We start from the raw sequence: 19741 nt of genomic DNA on the forward strand, positions 1-19741 counted from the left end.
ATTTCGATGGTGTATGAGACAAATGAATCCATTCCAGAATCCTTAAAGCAGTTTTTCTTTTTACCTGAACTATCAATGCAGTAGCCCTTCGTTCTGAGATTAAAATCACTGATAATGGACAATCTAGCAAACATCTATCTGTCCATCTTTGGCTTAAAACTTGTTCAATCAATGATAAAATCCCTTTTGGTCTTCATTTAAGGTTATTATGTCAGATGCTTGTTTAGCACTAGCCAAAGCTTGAAACAAAGGACTTAATTGAAGAGTAGTTAAACCCAAATACGGCCTGATCCAATTTATATGACCCAAAAATTGTTGTAAACCCACTAAGGTTAAAGGATTAGGAAGAACAAATTCCAATTTCAGGGGTGTAATGTGACTCAGGAATAATTTATGACCTAAATAGGCAAAAGGATATTCTTTTTGCAATTTTTCAGGACTAACTATTAGGCCTTTCTCCTTTAGTATAGCAGTTAAAAGAATGACAGCAGAATTCATGGCATCATCAGAAATATTAGCAGCTATCAAAATATCATCCATATAATGATAAACCTTCCAATCCGGGAATTTACTCCGAAAAGGTTGTAAAGCCCAATCCACAAACATTTGACACATTGTAGGACTATTTAACATTCCCTGCGGAAGGACAGTCCATGCATATCGCTTAGCGGGCTGCCCCTGATTTATACTCAAAATAGTAAAAGCAAACAAATCTACATCTTCAGGGTGCAAAGGAATGGAGAAGAAAGCATCTTGCAAATCTAACACTCTTATATTCCATCCATCAGGTATTAAGTTAGGATTAGGCGTTCCACACTGAAGTGGACCCATTGGCTTTAATATAGAATTTATACTCCTCAGATCATGTAAAAATCTGTATTTTCCAGATTTCTTTTTGATAACAAAAACTGGAGAATTATAAGGACTAGTGGTAGGCACTATATGTCCTTTTTCTAATTGTTGTTGAACCAATTCATGTAAATGAACTAATTTCTCATTAGTCAAAGGCCATTGGTCTACCCATACTGGCTCCTGTTGGAGTAGTTGTAATTTTAATAACTCCACAGGTGGGTGTTCAGTCATCATGAATGACAACCCTTGTATCAAACTGTTGCATCAAATCTCTGCCCACAAGTTAACGTGAAGGCGCAGAACAATCGGCTGGACAAATGCAACAGCCCCTCCCTGCTGTGTTTTAACTCTAAGAATCTTCCTACTAACCCGTGCGTCTCTTGAAGTCCTCCGACTCCTCGAACAGACGGTGTAGGATCTGTCGGCCACTCCCTAGGCCACTCACTTTCACTGATCACAGAAACATCTGCTCCAGTGTCCAGCACTCCAGTAAACTTTCTGCCTTCAACCAAAAGAGTTAATTTTGGTTTGTCATTTTGCCTAATACCTTGCATAATAGAAAACACACTAGACTCTTCAACCCTATCTGTAGATCCAAATCCACCCTGACAAATTCCATCTGACTCTCCCAAAGACATAGATGGCAAAACTATAAGCTGTGCAAAACAATCCCCTTTTTTCAAAGATTGAGGGACAGGTGAGTGAACCTGAATTTTGATCTGACCCTCATAATCCGAATCAATAACCCCAGGAACCACAAACAATTGACGCCTATGAGCCGATGATCTAGGAAGAAGAAGACCCACAGAAGCCGGAGGCAACGGTCCATAGAAATCCGTTGACCCCAAACAAACTACATGCGGAAACCCCAATTCTAAATCCTCGGCTAATGGAAGATCAATCCTGCTGAACCTTTAGTAGCTGTACCTCTCTCTGGTGGCTCCAACCCTTCGGACATTACTTCACTCTTTAGAGTAGGGAGAATGCCCTGATCCCTGCTTCCTAGTTTTTTCCCTCCGAATGAAGTCTGCACTGATTTGCCCAATGGTATCCTTTCTTACATTTTTGGACACACTGATTTAGACGAACACCCTGTCCCATTGATCTCTTATTCTGCTGACTTTGACCCCTCCAGGAGCCCGACATTGCGCTTTAAAATGTCCAGGCTTCCCACAATTGAAACAATTCCTTTTGAGCATGTCCTGTTTGTAAAGCCAGAGCTAAAGTCTCCATGTTAAAAGACTGACTCCTACCTTCCTACATGCATTAATCAAATCCGATTTCTCGCTCTCCACTTGCTACCAGTGGATTTAAAATCTTTCTGCAATCTGTGTTAGCTTGTTCTACTGCTAACTTAAAAAGCAACTCTTTCTGGGCGAATTGATTATCAATTTGTCTTTCAATAGCCAATTTCAATCTGCTAATGAAATTTTCATAGGGTTCATTGTTCCCTTGTTTGATGTTAGTAAAGGTCTTCTACCACCTTCGCCGTCAGGGAGAGCCCCTACGGCTTGAAAAATTATTTGTGGGAGAAGAACGAACCCTTCCTCAGGCATACCATCTCTCTGTTGTTCCACTGTTGTAAAATTACCAGCTCCGTAAAGCTGATCTGGGGTAACATTTGCTGTTCCCCTCTGGACTGCCAGCTGTCTCCATTTCTGATCTAACACCAAATATTGAGCTGGAGTTAAAATCATATTCAACAGAGCTTTCCAGTCAGCCGGAATCATTTTATTTCCATAACCAACTGCTTCTAACAATGCCTGAGTATATGGCGTTCTAACACCATATTCTTTTGCTGCTTGCTTAACTTCCTCAAAATTCTGAGCTGTAAAGGCTTCCACTCCCACTGCGGATTTAATGCAGCATCCATGACAATTTCCACTGGATTAAGTTGAACTTCTACTCCAAACTCCACCAAATCATCTCCTGATAATTCCCTCTATTCTTTGCTTCTTGAATAGCTGCAGTAACAGCATCCACCTGAACCCTTAAAGGTAAACTCTTATCCTCTGACAAAGTATTGCTAGCGCCAGACAGTCCCCCAAATTTATCTGGAGGTGCCGTCGGCGGCAACAAACGTATCCGCATGGTAAAGCGGCAAACCTTCTTCAGGGGGTGCTAGGAGCGGTTGTTCATAAGTAGCTAACGCATCCATAATCACCCTCCAGGTTAACAAAATTGAAGAAGGGCACGAGGTTCCTCGTGCAAAAATTTCCTATCTTTTCCAGGACTCTACTTTAATACTACCTCCCTCTGGATATGACTTAATATTTTTCCAAACATACTGTAGTAAGTCCTCAATTTCTTTCTTTCCTACAGCACAACCCCTACTGCCAATTCCAAACCCAAAACTATTCCCAATGATCCCTCTCAATTCCCTGATGTGCTCTTTCTGAGCCTTCGAGAGATCTCCCCATACTCACGAAAAGAATCTATCTTCGTCCAGCCGAAGAAGATGAGGGCCCAGTCGACGTCCGCGACGATGAGTATAGGATGCGGGAAACGATAGCCTTCCAGCTATCACGTCGGGGTCACCATTTATGGTGGATTGACATTTGAAATGAGACACAGGGAACTGTCTCTGAGAAAAATGCCAACCCTGAGAGAACTCAGGTAGCAGTATTTATTGAGAAAAAACACAAGCAAAATACAGTCTGCATATTCAGAAAACAATGACCTCAACAGGAGATTACTTCACCAGCATGAGAACACACAATCTTGGAAAGTCCCAGATGTTACCTTGCTAGGATGAGATCATACAGCCACAGAAAGTCTCATGGGAAAGTTTGGAAAGTCCCATGAGAAAGCACAACTGTGTATCTTGAACTTTCACCCATTTTCCTGTTCCTTCTAAACTGGCAGAATCAAAACAGAATGAGGCACTCTGAGCAAAGATACTCCTACCCCCACCAAGAATGCCCACATCTCCTAGACTTACTGCTAGTTATACAAAGGCCTTACAGAAAATGATAAAATGATCAATAAAATATATTACCACAGGTGTGGTCCAGAAGAAGAGCCTTTTCTGCTGTGTCCCTCATCTTTTGGAATATTCTCCCACCCACCCCAAACTCCTAGCCTTCTGGTGAAGCCTAAAATCTTTGCTCTGCCAGTTGAAGTTGGGCCCTGATAGTATTGAACCCATCTTTCAATTTTGGATGATTTCTGAAAAAAAGGTCTCAACTCAAAAAGCCCAAAAGACAAAATGAAAAGTGTATTATTTCAGGCTCTGGGAAAATGTGAAATGTGAAAATCTTGCTGGGATTAGAAGGACAAGCAAAACAAAGCAAAACAATTTAGTGCTTCGAAGAAGAGGAGAGATGCTAATTCTCTCTGTCTTCACTTCTGTCTTGTTTTCTTTAAGCTTTATGGGTTTTTTTAGTTATCTCTATCTATGAAGTGCTGAAACTAGGGTTCTTTTGCCCATTGCTTCTAAACTTATAATAAATTATTCATATGTATGTTAGCTCTAAAGTAGATCTCAACTTCTGTATCATTTATAACGCTATAAAACCTGGTGTGAACATATCTGCAGAGCTTCTGTAATTAAGATGGAAAAAATATATAGATGGTATTTATAGAAAACTGTACATGAGCACTTTTATGACAATGACAGTTTCTGGATATTCTATATTACATGTACAAGGGTGTACAAGTAAGTAGTCCTTTTGAAGGTACTCTAATGGTCTGTTCTCTGAATATATTAGCTGTGTGCTGTTGTGCAATTTACTTCAGTTGGGGAAGTCTAGAATGGCTCCTGGTTCATCAAAAGAGACGAAATTCCCTTCAAAAAATTAAATACATCCTGTATTGCCTGCAAACATATATACTTATAACTTATACTTATAACTTATTATATTTCTATTAACATGTACATTAGTTTCTTCATCATTATCACCTTTTCAAGTGATTAATAGGTTTCTTAAAGGTAAGGAATGACCATTTACATGAGTCAACCTGCTTGTTTTACAACAGATGTAAAATCCTGCTTTTAGTGTGTTACATGAAATCACAAGAAAAGTCAATTGACTTTATTTTAAAGTTGCTGTTGAAAAGAACTTTAAAATATTAATTATTTAAGCATTCTGCAAGTTAATTTTTTGGGAGGTTGGGAAGGAGATGGGGATACATTTCCATTGATCTGGAATTCAATCAGAAAAGCAAAGAAGTAGCAGAGCAACTATCAGGGGGGCATTTTTTAGCATTGGTGTTGGCCATTTGCAGAGTGAGCAAGCTAGCATTATGGGAGCCCACAATTCATGGGTGGAGACCAGTGGTGGGATTCAAAAATGTTTACTTCCAGTTCTGTGGGCATGGCTTGTGGGGATGGTGTGGCTTGGTGGATGTGGCCCCGTGGGCATGGCAGGAGAAGGATAATGTAAAATCTCCATTCCCTTCCCACTCCAGGGGAAGGATACTGTAAAATCTCCATTCCATCCCCACCCCACTAACCTGATTTCCAGCTCTGTTCTCCTGTGCAGGGCAACAAAAGAAGACCCAGCTAATCAGCTGGGACTTGGGAGGCAGAGAATAGATGGGGGTGGGGCCAGTCAGAGGTGGTATTTGCTGGTTCTCCGAACTACTCAAAATTTCTGCTACCGGTTTTCCAGAACTGGTCAGAAGCTGCTGAATACCACCTCCAGTGGAGACCCTCATCCAGTGCCCCAAGCTTCAACCAAGGATAGATAGGCAAAGCTGTGGAACCTATGGATCTGCCTTATAACTATATTTACAGGAAAACTTCAATTTAATAGTCTGTTCAGGACTAAAGGGATTATTAAATCCAAATTTATATTAGTTCCATCAGTTGTTCTCATTTGCATCATGACATTATGATGCAAGTAATATGATTTGCAAGTATGTAACATGTCATAAGATCATGATGCAAATAATGGAAACTGGCAGAACTAACGTAAAGTAACACCTGGAGTATTTTGGATGCAATACACGTCATTATTTCAAGGTGCTGACTGGATGAAAAATTGATAGGTGTTATCTGTAATCTCTAAATGGGGGACTGTTAAGTCAAAGTTTTACCACACTGAAATACAATATATAAGCTTCAGGTTATGCAAAGACATTTTTTGGGGGGGGAAATGGGTGGTGAAAAACATATATATTTAAAATGTGCAGAATATATTTGACTTAATTAACAACATTTGAAAGTATTTTGCAATCAAAGTTCAGTGATGCATTCTAATTTTGCAACTAGTAATCCTAAAATAATGCATAAAATGCATTCAGAATTTTAAAAAGCCCTGAATTTACTTAGTAAGGCAAAATACATTCTCTTGTGATTTCTTATTTGTACCTTTCCAAATGCCAAGCAGCTTTTTTTTTACTAATGACGTTACAGTTTGATATTGCTATCTAAGCTTCATTCATGCCAATGAGACATTTTGTAGTAATATGTAGTAATAAGACTGGTGTATTGCAAATTTTCATTTTGTGGCAGATAATTTTGGAAGGGAATACTTTTTCAAAAGTATTGGAAGTATTTGGTTCTCTCATAGTTTGAGGGGGCATTTTTTTAAAAAAGTAACTCAATTGTTCAAAGTAGATTTTCAAAGAGACCCATTTTAATATTGATCTTCTAAGCAATCTTGACTTTAACTGTTTATAATCATAGCAGTTGGCATTATCTTCTTCTTCTTCTTCTTCTTCTTCTTCTTCTTCTTCTTCTTCTTCTTCTTCTTCTTCTTCTTCTTCTTCTTCTTCTTCTTCTTCTTCTTCTTCTTCTTCTTCTTCTTCTTCTCCATCATCATCATCATCATCACCATTATCATTAGTCAAAAAAAAGTAACAAAAAGTAAAGATATATCAGTAATGAGAAAATATGATGGAACACATAATGATCTCTAGAAGAAATGCATTTTGTAAGTTATATATTTGAACATTTGTCTCTCATTAGAGTCCTTTTTCACAGTCTCCTGATTTCCAGCCTGGTATCTTAACCACTTCAACAAACTAGCTCAGACAATAAACAAGGACACTGTTAAAAATTATTCTCTCTTGGTTTCAAATATACTTGGTACACCACTGCTTTAATTGTTTTATCATTTTGTTTATATACTATATATTATTGCTAGTCGTTTTGCAACTATGACATTTATGAGACAGAGAGAAAGAAGGAGTTAGTGGTGAGTGGTGAGAAAACTAATCTTTTGGTCATACAAAACCCTAGGAGTCAAAATATCAAACAGCATTTCTAAATAATGTCTACATACTGTGTGAATGGCCCATGAAATGAGTCATATAAAAACTCAAGTTTTTACAACTGAAGGTATTTATGGCATTGCCAGGGATCTTGAAGTTATGATATATAGCTGAATGAAAATGCCAGCCGAATGTGCGATTAATGTTAAAAAATGAGTAGGCCTGGTGATACTTGAAAAAGAGGGAAAAAAACCAAATAGTAGTTAAACTGGTGATTATTAATTGAAATCCTATCTAACTTGCAGTTACACACTTCTGGGATCAAGCAATTTAGAATCACTCAGGCCTGCCATTTTCACCGCAGAAGGGAGAGCTGGTTTAACCCCAAGGAGACCTTCCATATTACATTTTAGTTGCCATTTTGTTCAATTAAATGGTGGAAAGCTCTTTCATGGTTGAGGTAATCCACACATTCTGCAACATTATTTCTGCAGTGTAAACAGTGATACAGGTATGATTCTATCAGATATTATTTAATAGCATCTGAGATTAACCATTCATTTTCAATTTCTTTCTTAATGACCTAAAAATAAAAGTTGTGGTTTTCACAGTAGCCAACATTTTCAGTAGTCTGTTCATTAGTTTTCCAAGATCCCTTTCTCTGTGGTCTGTACCAGTGTAGTTCCGTATTGGAGATTAAATTTAGGGGTGGTTTTTTTGGTTTATATTAGCTTGTCTTTACTTTTATTGAACATTTTTGCCATTTTTTAAAATAAATATTTTTATTGTTTTGTATCACAAATTCCATTTCTATATTGAACAGTGTGTTTTCTAGGTGTCCAAAATCTTAAAATATAAACATCATCATAATCATTATAATCATGTACATACAAACATATATAAGATAATATCAATTGTTATTAGAAAGTATACTATCTTCCATATTGACATCAGTTATATAACCATCAAAATATTTACCAGTCAATTTTTCTTTCTCATGTAATCTATATTTTCACTTATCTAACCTCTGTATCCATCTACTAACCATTTGTAGAAAAGTTCCCATGTTATAAAATATTCCAAATCTTCTTTTTCTTTAATTTTTAGAGTTAACCTATCCATTTCTGCACATTCCAGAATCTTTTTGATTATATTATCATCTGTAGGGGTGTCTTCATTTTTTGCAGTATTGTGTGTATACAATCCTAGCTGCTGTTAGAATATGTAAAATTAAATATGTATTACCTTTATTATAGTTTTCTGGTAGCATGCCCAACAGGAATGTCTTAGTTTTCAAGTCTATGTGTTGTTTTGTCATAGTTTCCAGCCATATGTGAATTTTCTTCTAATATTTATTTGCTTTGGGACATGTCCACCACAAAAGACCTGGTGTTTGGTTACATTTCCAACATTTAACAGATTTGTTTTTAGACATATTTGCTATTCTTGCAGGTGAATAGTGCCATCTACAAAACATTTTATAGAGATTCTCTTTATACGCTGTTGACATTGTAAGCTTATAATTTCTATTCCATAATTTTTGCCACCTGTCCAACTCTATTGCATAGCCAAAATTCTTAGCCCAAATTATCAGTTTCTTTTACTTGTTCTTCCTCCAATTTAATGGTTAATAAATAATTATATATCCTCTTAATTAATTCTTCATCTGTTCCCATTAGAATCTGATCTAGCTCATTTGGTTCATTATAAAACCCATACTCCAACATTTTTGCCATTTTAACACCCAGTTTTCCCTGTTTGATTTTTTTCCCCTTGTTTGATGAGATAGTGGGAGCCTTTCACAGTCCCCTTCTGATAGAGATTTCTCAAATATAGGTTGTACTTATGTGTGTGTTATGTATACTGTACTTCTACAAGTTTATTTTTAGACAATGAGTGGGAGAAATTGCAACAGGAGGACTGGATTAATAAGTCCAATCAGTTTATAAGACAAGGACTTTGAAAGGGAATGCAATCTTGGTAATTAAGCTATGAATAGCACTGCAGAAGAAGAGAAGAAGAGATTACAATGTATCCTTCACTCAGATCTCATTGAGTCCTAACTGTATAATGTAGGCTTAGCTGTTTTCTAACCATTCAGGTGCTGATCCCAACATAAGCACTCTTCTCAAGATGATTTGAATTAGTCACTTAAGCAAAACTCTGAAGCCCCTAATTACACTTCAGCACTTAAAAGCAAGAGGCTTGAATTAATGCACTCTTTTGATTGGACTTTGGAAACTTTTAGTTGTACTGAAATGCAGTCAAACAAAAAATCCCACCTTGAGCTAAAATGTTTTTTCCTTCTGAAAATGTATACATGAAGCTATTTCTTTGTCTTGTTGCAAATAAATGTTTTCTATCTTGAGATTTATCTTCATGCAGATGATGGAATAACATGCAAATCTAATGATTAAACTGCAGACATGTTTTTAACTTTGCAGACAATAGAACTGCTCTTTGACTCTTACCTGTAACGTTGTTTGTTAGAGTTACAGCCAACATCATTGTCCACTTTTATTTATACCCAGTGTCATTAATAAAAATCAGATGCAATACCACACAGTAGGTAATTATTTTATTCAAAGGATTTGTGACTTATTATTGTAATTACAATACTGAAATTATCAGAAGCAAGTTAAACAAGAATATTATTATAAACAGCAATATATGATACAAAACCAAATAAAATTAAAGTTTTTTATTACTTTTTCATCAGTACCTGTCAAAATTTTATCGAAATCAGTCAACTTATCATGAATACCTTCTGTTTTAACATCTTTATCAAATCTAGATTGTATTTGCAAATATGAAAACCAATTCATTTTTACACCTTGTTCTTCCAACACTTGCATAGATTTAAGTTCACCCTTTTCATTCAATATCTCACCATATCTAACTGTTTGTTCCTTTTTATATATTATTGGATAGGAAAAAGCTTCAATAGTAGATAACCATAGTGGAATTTTTAAATAATATTGCTTTTTTATCTTCTCCCAGTTTAGAAACAATGCTTCTCGAATATAATGTCTTCTAAAATACCCCTGTATTTTAGTTCCCTTATACCAGAGGAAGGCATGCCACCCTAACAGCAAGTCATGTCCGTCTAAATTCAAAAGTCTAGTATTCCTTAGTGTTATCCACTCCTTTACCCACATCAGACTAGTCGCTTGGTAGTATAATTCCCAATTCGGCAAAGCAAATCCTCCTCTTATTCTTGCATCTTGTAGCAATTTAAGTTTTATTCTTGCTTTCTTCCCCTGCCAAATGTATTTTAGCACTATTTTGTTTAAATCTTCAAAAAATTCTTTCCCTAATCTGATTAGAATTGTCTGGAATAAGTATAAGATTCTAGGCAATACATTCATCTTAATTGTAGATATTCTCCCAATCAGTGATAATTGTAAATTTTCTCATTTTATCAAGTCTATCGCAATCTGTTGTTTAAGTTTAAGATAATTAACCTCCTTAAGCGTACTACATCTTGGTGTTATGTGTATCCCTAAATACTTAACCTTATTTGTGACCTGGATCCCCAAAACTTCCTCCAATTCTTTCTTTCGTCTTACTAACATCTTCTTTGCTAAAATCTTTGTTTTTTCTTTATTTTCAAACCTGCTACTTTCCCATACTCTTCTATCTTTTCTATCAGTTTGGGTGCTGACTCCAATGGATCCTCTAATATAAATACCAGGTCATCTGCAAAAGCTTGTAATTTATACTCTTCTTTTTTTAATTTTCATTCCTTTTATTTCTTTTTCTTCTCTGATGTTCCTATTCAGCACTTCCAGTGTTAACACAAACAACAGAGGCGACAGTGGACAGCCTTGTCTAGTCCCTTTTCTTATATCTATAAAGTCTGTTAACTCTCCATTTATCAAAACCTTTGCAGTTTGTTAATGATATATCGTTTCTATGTCTTGAATAATTTTTTTACCAAAGCCCATTTGGTCCAATTGTAACAGCATAAAAGGCCAATTCACATTATCAAAGGCTTTTTGTGCATCTAAAAACATCAGAGCCATTTGTTTTTCAGGATGTACCTTATAGTATTCCAGTGTATCTAAAATTATTCTCATATTATCTTTAATCTGTCTCTTCAGCAGAAATCCATTTTGATCAGGGTGAATAAAATTGTTTAAGTATCTTTTCAGTCTTTCTGCCAGAATTGAAGCAAAAAAAATATAGTCTGAATTTAATAGTGATATTGCTCTGTAGTTTTTAACTTACTGTGGGCCTGTGCCCTCCTTCGGTACAAGTGTGATGTATGCTTCTGACCATGTTTTGGGTATTCTCTTCTTTGTCATAACTTCATTCATAACTTCTAATAAGTGAAGATTCAACGTTTCCTGGAATGTCTTCTAAAATCCCACTGGCAAACAGTCCGGACCTGGTGCTTTCGCAATGTTTTGCTTTTTTAAAGCTTCTGTTAATTCCATCATTGTTATGTTACTCTCTAACTTTATTTCAATATCTTTGGATATCTGAGGCAAATTTGCTTCCTGTAAGTATTGTTGAATTCTTTCTTCCTGAACATTCTCTTGATGCTACAGTTTTCCATAATAATCTTGAATAATTTTTTTCTTCTCTGCATTTCCATAGCATACATGTCCTTGTTCGTTTATCAATTGATTTATCCTACTTGAGTCTGTTTCCTTTCTCAATTTATATGCTAACCATCTGCCTGGTTTATTTGCATCTTCAAAATAGTTCTGCTTAGCATTTTTAATTTTTTGTGCTATTTTTTCTTTTTCTATTAGCCCCATTTTATGTTTAGTTATGTCCATTTTAATTTTAATGTCCTTTTTTGTGGAAATTTCTGTAGTTCTTTTTCCAACTTCTTGTAGTCATTTTCGAATATTTTAAACATTTTTTTCTGTTTTATATTTCTTTTCCTTGTATAGTCCATTATCAAGCCTCTTGTATAAGCCTTCATTGTGTCCCAGAGGTTCTGTAATGATGTATCCTCTTTTGTGTTTTCTTTAAAGAAAAAAATCAATTCTCTCTCAATTTTCTGTTTAAAGTCTTTTTCCTTTAATATCGTCTTATTTAAAGTCCATCTAGATCTCCTTTTTTTGTCCTTCCCATACAAGTGTCATTGGATTGTGATCTGCCCAGGTACTTGCTTCTATTTCAACATCTTGTATGTTAGAAAGCAATTCTGTTGACATCTTGTATATTAGAAAGCAATTCTGTTGACATCCATATCATATTTTTCTAGACCATGATGCATGTCTATTTGAATAAAAGGTATATTGTTTATTTTCCGCATTTCTCTCTCTCCATGCATCTTTTAAGTTTATCTCATCTACCATTCGAAAGAAGGATTTTGGCAATGTTTTTCTAGCTTTCTTTGCTGTTTTTTTGTGTTTTATAGTCCAATTTGTCATTTATTATTCCATTAAAATCTCCCATCAGACAGATATTAGCATAGTCAAGTTCAATTATTTTCTTATGTAATTTCCTGTAAAAATCTTCTTGGTTATCATTTGGAGTATAAGTTGCTATTAAAAGTATCTTTAGATTATTGTCCATTATCTCCATCATCAAAATCCTTCTGTCATCATCTGTATATATTTGTTCCACAGGGATTGTATCTCTAATGTATAACACCACTCCTCTCTTTTTACACTGTGTCAATGCTGTAAATAATTTCCCTAATTTTTGTTGTTTCAATATATAATCATGTTGTTTTTTAGTATGTACTTCTTGTAGACAGATTATATCAAATTTTAATTTCTCTAACTTATGAAATATTTTTCTTCTTTTAGTAGCTGAATTAAGTCCATTTATACTAATTATAATCAGTTTTCTCTCATCCATTTCAGACTTTATAAGACGGATTTGTTGCTCTAATAGATCTTGGTTCTCATTGCTCTCTGGGTACACCACCTATGGCTCCTTCTTCTTTTTCAATTACTGCTATACATTCCTCTTGAAATTCAATTAACAACTCTTCTTTTCTTGTATCTTCCTCCCTTCCTTTGAAATATTCCAGATAGAATAACTCAGCTTTTTCAACTATACCAATTCTGTGTCTTTGTTCCTGCCAGGTAAACATGAGGCCTTCTGCTATCAGCCATCTGTAATTTATCCCTCTCTTAAGTAACACTTTGGTCAAGAATAAATATTTTCTTCTTATCTCTCTCACTCTTCTTGGTACCTGTTTCAGTACCACTATTTCTTTATCTTTGTACTTTAGTGTTTTTTCTCTTGCTGCCTGCAGTATTTGTGATTTAATTATTTTCTTAATAAATCTGATATGAATTTCTCTTGGCAGTTTATTTCTCATCACATATCTTGTATAGACATGAAAAACCTCATCCATTCCATCTATCATCTTCTCTTTAGTTACCTTTAATGCTTCTGCCAGGATTTCTGTCATCATTTCAGCAAGGTGTTCACCCTTTTCTTCTTGTATATATTGAAATCTAAGATAGATTTCTGATCTATCAATTTCCCATCCCAATGATTGCAGAGATCTGCCCTTGTCTCTTTCCACTTCACTCAATCGGGTATCCATATCTCCAATCTTCTTATGTCTTTGTACATCTTGTTCTTCAATTTTCTTGATTCTGTCCTCGTATTGCATCATCATCTGTTGAATATTTTCAATTTTCTCATCTGTCTTTTCAGTTCTTTGTTCAATATTCTCCATTTTCTTTTCAATATTATCTGTTTTTACTTGTATCTTTTGAATTCCTTGCATAATCATCTGCAGTGTCACTTCTTTCTCCTTCTCTTGTTGTAACATCACCTGTATTGATCATTGTCCTCCACATGGTGAGGAGGAAGAAGTCGGGATTGAAGAAGCTGAGGCTGGTATCTTTCTGCTCATCTTGGAGTACTTAATAGGAAAATTGAGAAGAAAAAGCAAGAGCAGCCAACTGCCACTCCAGTAAAAAAAAAAAAAAAAAAGAAAAAAAAAAAAAAAAAAGGAAGGGAAAAAATCTTCAGGCACTTGAATACCTTAATCCAGTTGGTTCCAGTTATGTAGAAAAAAAGAAAAAGAAAAAAAAGTAAAATGGAAAAAGGATGAAAAAATAAAAAAGTTAGATAATTTTTTTAAAAAAGACAAAAATCTGTATATTCCCCTTGCTAAAAAGGTAGAACAAAGGGAGGAGGGAGAGAAAAAAAGTAGTCTTATTCCTGCATCGAAGGACTCAACTCCAAATATAAAAAATCCAACTTGGGGGGGGGAATAGAAAAAAAAGGAAAGAGAAAATGCAATTCTGTCAGTAAGCAAAGCACTGCTACTAAATGTTTCAGGCTCTTTACTAAATCAAAAAACAAAATTTCCAGTTCTCTTTTCAAGGTCACTTCAATCTTCTTTCTTCAATTTCAAATCGAGACTCCAGCTATCAATAATTCCACAGAAGAGCACCTGCAAACAATCTACAAGCTCTTCTCACTATCTTTTAAATGAAAAGCACAGTGTCCTTGAATGTAACACAAAATATATCAACAAGAAAGAAAGGAAAACAATGTATCCACTTCCCCTCTGATATTAAAACCAGGAATAAAAAAACTAAAAGAGTCTAAAATTATTAAAGAGAAGAAACAAGAGAAAAAAAATTTCCAAAAAGTTATTTTGAAAGGAAAAAAAATTAAAAAGGAAAGACCAGTCCAGTTTAAAAATCGAAAAGTTTTTACAAAAATCCAAAGTTCTAATAAAAAGAAAAAAAACCCTTCAGGTTTAATTTGTGCTTAATCTCGCCTCTTGAGCACTTTTATCTTCACTTTTAAATTTAATTTTTAGTCCTTTAGGGTGTTCTCTTCAGAAAAAAAATAAGTAGAAAATTATCTCACCAAACTGACACACTTTCTTTCCAGCTTTCTTCTGTTCCGGAGCTGTCCCAGCTTCAGCAGCTTTAATGGCTGCCTCTCCGCCATGGGAAAAAAGGGCTTCTCCTGGATCTACCAGGGACTTTGCAATGTCCCTGGGATCAACAGGATGTGCCCTCCTCAGTCACCATCTCTACAGGACGGTTTAGGTCCATTGGGAGATATCAGCAGCGATCTTAGAGCTTAAAGATTGCATGCTGTACCGCCACAACACCAGCTCTGCCCTCTCAGACAATTCATCATATAAATTGCCTTACGAATTCAAATTGGTTGGCATTTTCTTTTTTACATGTTTGGTGTAGACCTCTGAACATTCAGTACAGCAGCATTTTTTTCTGTAAAAATATTAATAAAAATATTGTGATTTGACCCTAGTGACTGACTTTTGATGCAACTTGTATATTAAATAGTTGTTGATAAATCTCAATCACTGAAAGGTGTTGAGATTTGAATGTAATAACTGATAAAACTGCTGAGGTTTGAAGATATGTCATGTTCTGCCTAAGTTCCAGAAAACTGTATGGCTTAAGCAGTCTTCTCTTGATTTAATTGCCATAAGCTAAATAAATAATAAATTTTGATTTATTTAAGGATCAATGAAATGGGTAGACTAATAGCAAATAAACAATGTCGCAAAGTTGTGACGCTGAAAGCTAATACAATTTAATGAAAGGGCATAACAACTCTACAGTTTATTAAATCTCTAGGAACAGATGAATGAAAAATGAAATTTCTTGACTGAGATGAACATTCTGGCTACCACAAATAATCTTTGGCCAACCACTCATTGAGCTTTTTTTTTTTTAAAACAAATTTTATTTTCAAGACAAACAATACATAAATACACATAAACACAAAACATAAAAGCATAAAAAATCTCTTTTCTGAAAGTTGCTTAGTCCCGGGTTAAAACTCTTGGTACAGACACAAATTCAAATTCATATTCATTTTACATACCATTTCATATCTTATTAACATTTTCAATTTTCTATATGACTTCTCCTCTCCTTTAAATTTTCTCAGTTTTATTTTATTTTATTTATCTCCTCTCAATTCATATCATAATATTTATTATTCTTTGTCTGTTCTATTCCAGCCAACCATTTATTTTTCTTCTTTAAAAAAAGAAGAAAGACTTCTCCTGTACACTATATGGAGTATGATGCCTTTATCTCTTTCCCCTATATTTATAATACTTAATATAAAACACATGACATACATTGGGATTCTGTCTGGTACATTCTAAAATTATACTATATTATCAAAAATAATACAAATCTATTCATTAGTATTGATATTCATTCATATCTTAAACGTTTAACTCATTGCTTTTCAATTAAATCACATACTTTTATGGGAGCCCTATTTTCCATAATAATCCCCCCCCCACATCACATATTATAGCTCAATATTTCATTAAAATGTTCCTCCTTCTTCTACTTCAAATCTCATTTCACAAAAAAATTCACTAATATACCATATTCTAATCATTAATATTAACAATCATTTATATCTTAAACATTCTATCCATTTCAATTAAATATCATGCCTTTGTGGGAACACTTATGCTTTCCAAAAATTATTACCCCCCCCCACATCACAATCTTGAATCATATTTAATTACAGTACTCCCTTTTTCTTAACCAAAAATTTCACTAATTTATGTTAAATATTTTATCACATTTTAAGTTACATATTATTTCTAATTTTCTATGATTACTTCTAAATACAGGTATAAAAATGCAGTCTTATGTACCTTTCTAGAATCCCTTTCACAATAAGATTTATCCATTATCTCTAAAAAACTTTTGCTTCTTAACATCTTGCTCCCCACCATTAGGGCTTCTCATCCCTTCCTTTCTCTCTTGCTTCTTCTTCTCCTTGTCCTCTTTAACCCCTTGTCTCTCCACCTCCCTTTTATTCTGCTTTCCCCTTTTCTGTTGTTTCTTAACATAATGTCCCCTTTTCACCTTATCCTTCTCTTTTTGGGCTGTTTTTCCAAATCTTAAAGACCTTTTTTCCTTTTTCTCTTGCTTTTTCCCTTCTCCAATCAAAGTCATTTGCTCATCAAAGATGGCTTCTTCTTCTTCTTTGTCCCCATCGTCCTCATTCTGCTTCACATAAGTATAAACTGCCATTTCTAAGTATTGAAAAATAGTGCCAAGACCATCTTTCCCTCCTTGTTTTTCTGTTTCATATTTTTGATATATAAGTTTCAATCCATCCATAGATGATGCCATTGTGTAGAGAAAAAGTTTTTCCAAACAACCACCCAGATGTTTTAATCAGAAGTAATTTCCAAAGGTTCCAAAATCACCAAACAATCCAAACAGACTATTTCTTTTAGATACCTTCTTCTTCTTCACTTTCTCTTTCTGGGGTTAAAGTAATCACAAATCCTTTTCAAATATATTTTTTGGAAGTTTTTTAATGTTTAACAACTCTTTGCAATTCTAGGCAATCTTCTCCTTATTTTCAAATTTTGCTCTAATTTTTTTTCACTCTCCCTTCCCACTCACAGCCAAAAAGGTTTGTTTTTTTCCCTGCTGTCACTTTAGGAAGGAGAGTAGAACAAAGAAAAAACTTTCCCCTTTAGAGTATTCACAGCTTGTAACTCTCACAAGGAACAATATATACTTAGCAGCCTTCAAGGTTCCAGGTCACTTTCTCCCGTCTTGTCCCAGTTAGAAGCAACTTTCACTGTTCTTCCAGCTTTCTCCCTCCTGCACCTGCTTGTCCGGCTGCAGCTTTCTTTGTGGCGGCCATTGCTGACTGCCGTTCCTCCGCCTCGGGTAAAGGGGGTTTAGCCGGCTGGGGAGGGGGTTTGCGGCACCCCCAAACCCTTGCTGGATCCCCCCTGTCTTCAGCTGCCTCTACGGGGCAGCTATATCCCTCAGATCCAAATGGATCGGGGGAACCTTGGCAGCGAACGCAGCAGGGATCGCGCGGTCGCGAATCCCTGCCGCCGCCGAAAGCTTGCAAACCGGAAGTCCCTCATTGAGCTATTTTGATGTATTAGCTGTTTAAAGTTTTCATATATATTTCTGTAAAGAGAAAAATAAGAAAGCACTGGTAGTTTGAATGTGTTCAGTAATGGAGATTTAGGAATTGATACTTATTTTAGTAAAAGGCTTAATAATAAATTAAAACTTCATCGCTCTATAAAGTGCATGGAAATTATACTTTTATCCATTTCAAAAATCTCCTTTCATTGCTTCTTTATGGGTTTGAATTTATTGCCCAAATACTCTATTCTTCAGGAATATAGCATGCTCATTTCAGCCTATACGTATGAAACATGGATTTAATGGTATTTGTGTGGATTAATCTTTCTATTTTATTTATTTATTTATTTATTTATTTATTTATTTATTTATTTATTTATTTATTTATTTATTTATTTGATTTGCCAATTGTTTACAAGATAATAAGTATAAGTGTATACATAGTTGTGAATACATGAAATGGGTACATATAAGAAAAATAAAAGAAGAATAAGAGAAACAATAGGACAGGGACGGTAGGCACGTTGGTGCGCTTATGCACGCCCCCTACAGACCTCTTAGGAAAGGGGTGAGGTCAATAGTAGACAGTCTAAGGTTAAAGTTTTTGGGGTTTGGGGAAGAAACTACAGAGTCGGGTAGAGTATTCCAGACATTGACCACTCTATTGCTGAAGTCGTATTTCCTGCAATCAAGTTTGGTGCGGTTAACTTTGAGTTTGTATCTATTGTGTGCTCTTGTGTTGTTATGGTTGAAGCTGAAGTATTCATTGACAGGTAGGACATTGCAATGTATGATTTTATATACCATGCTTAAATCAGACCGAAGACGGCGTAATTCAAGGTTTTCTAGTTCTAGAATTTCAAGTCTGGTGGCATAAGTAGAGGAGTAGAGGAGTGGAGAACTCTTCTTGTGAAATATTTCTGGACTTTCTCAATTGTGCTAATATCAGATACGTAATGTGGGTTCCAGACTGATGAACTGTATTCGAGTATTGGTCTAGCAAATGTTTTGTATGCTCTGGTTAGTAGTGTGATATTACCAGAGAAAAAGCTACGTAGGATTAGGTTAACAACTCTTAATGCCTTTTTGGCTATGTAGTTGCAGTGGGCTCTAGCACTTAGATCATTAGAGGTGAGTATTCTAAGGTCCTTTACAGAGCTTGGGTCATCAACAAGATCTTGACTATTCAGCTTGTATTTTATTTTCTGATTTTTTGTGCCAATATGTCAGACAGAGCATTTATTTGTTGAGATTTGAAGTTGCCATTTGTTTGACCATTCTGATACATAGTCAAGATCTTTTTGTAGGGTAGCAGTATTGTCTGTGGTATTGAACAGCTTTACATCATCAGCGAAAAGAATGCAATTGCTCTTAATATGATCACAGAGGTCATTTATGTAGAGTATGAAGAGAGTTGGTCCTAGAACACTGCCTTGGGGGACACCACTATTGACAGGTACAGAATTTGATAGGACGCTCCCAATTTTGATCATTTGTTGTCTGTTTGCCAGGAATGCTTCTATCCAGTTATGCAGTTGTCCAGAGATACCATAGGATTTTATTTTTAGGAGTAGTTTGTCATGTACCACTGAATCAAAGGCTTTACAGAAGTCTATGTAGATTGCGTCTATTGCTTTGCCCTGGTCGAGTTGTGTCGTCCATATGTTTTTGCAGTGTAAGAGTTGCAGATTACAGGATAGTTTTTTTCTGAAACCAAATTGTTTATTGGAGAGTAGGTTATTTGTCTCTAAGTGGAGGATGATGGATTGGTTAATAATTGATTCCATGACTTAAGTATGGTGCTACTTTGCCTTAATTACAGTCATTAATCAAACATCACTGTATAACATTGCAGAAAGATACCACGGGTGTTTGACGTT

The 19741-nt window shown here is 35.2% G+C and overlaps 1 protein-coding gene across 1 annotated transcript in view; it reads left to right on the forward strand.

Annotated features, from left to right (window-relative positions):
- LRP1B (LDL receptor related protein 1B) overlaps positions 1–19741 on the forward strand; it is a 702645-nt gene that overhangs the window by 152398 nt on the left and 530506 nt on the right. The gene's annotated exons all lie outside the window — the stretch shown is intronic.

Source organism: Notechis scutatus, chromosome 1, assembly GCF_049901735.1.
Source record: "Notechis scutatus isolate UNSWTSFEM ecotype Mainland chromosome 1, rNotScu1.2, whole genome shotgun sequence".
In the NCBI taxonomy this organism is placed as follows: Eukaryota; Metazoa; Chordata; class Lepidosauria; order Squamata; family Elapidae; genus Notechis; species Notechis scutatus.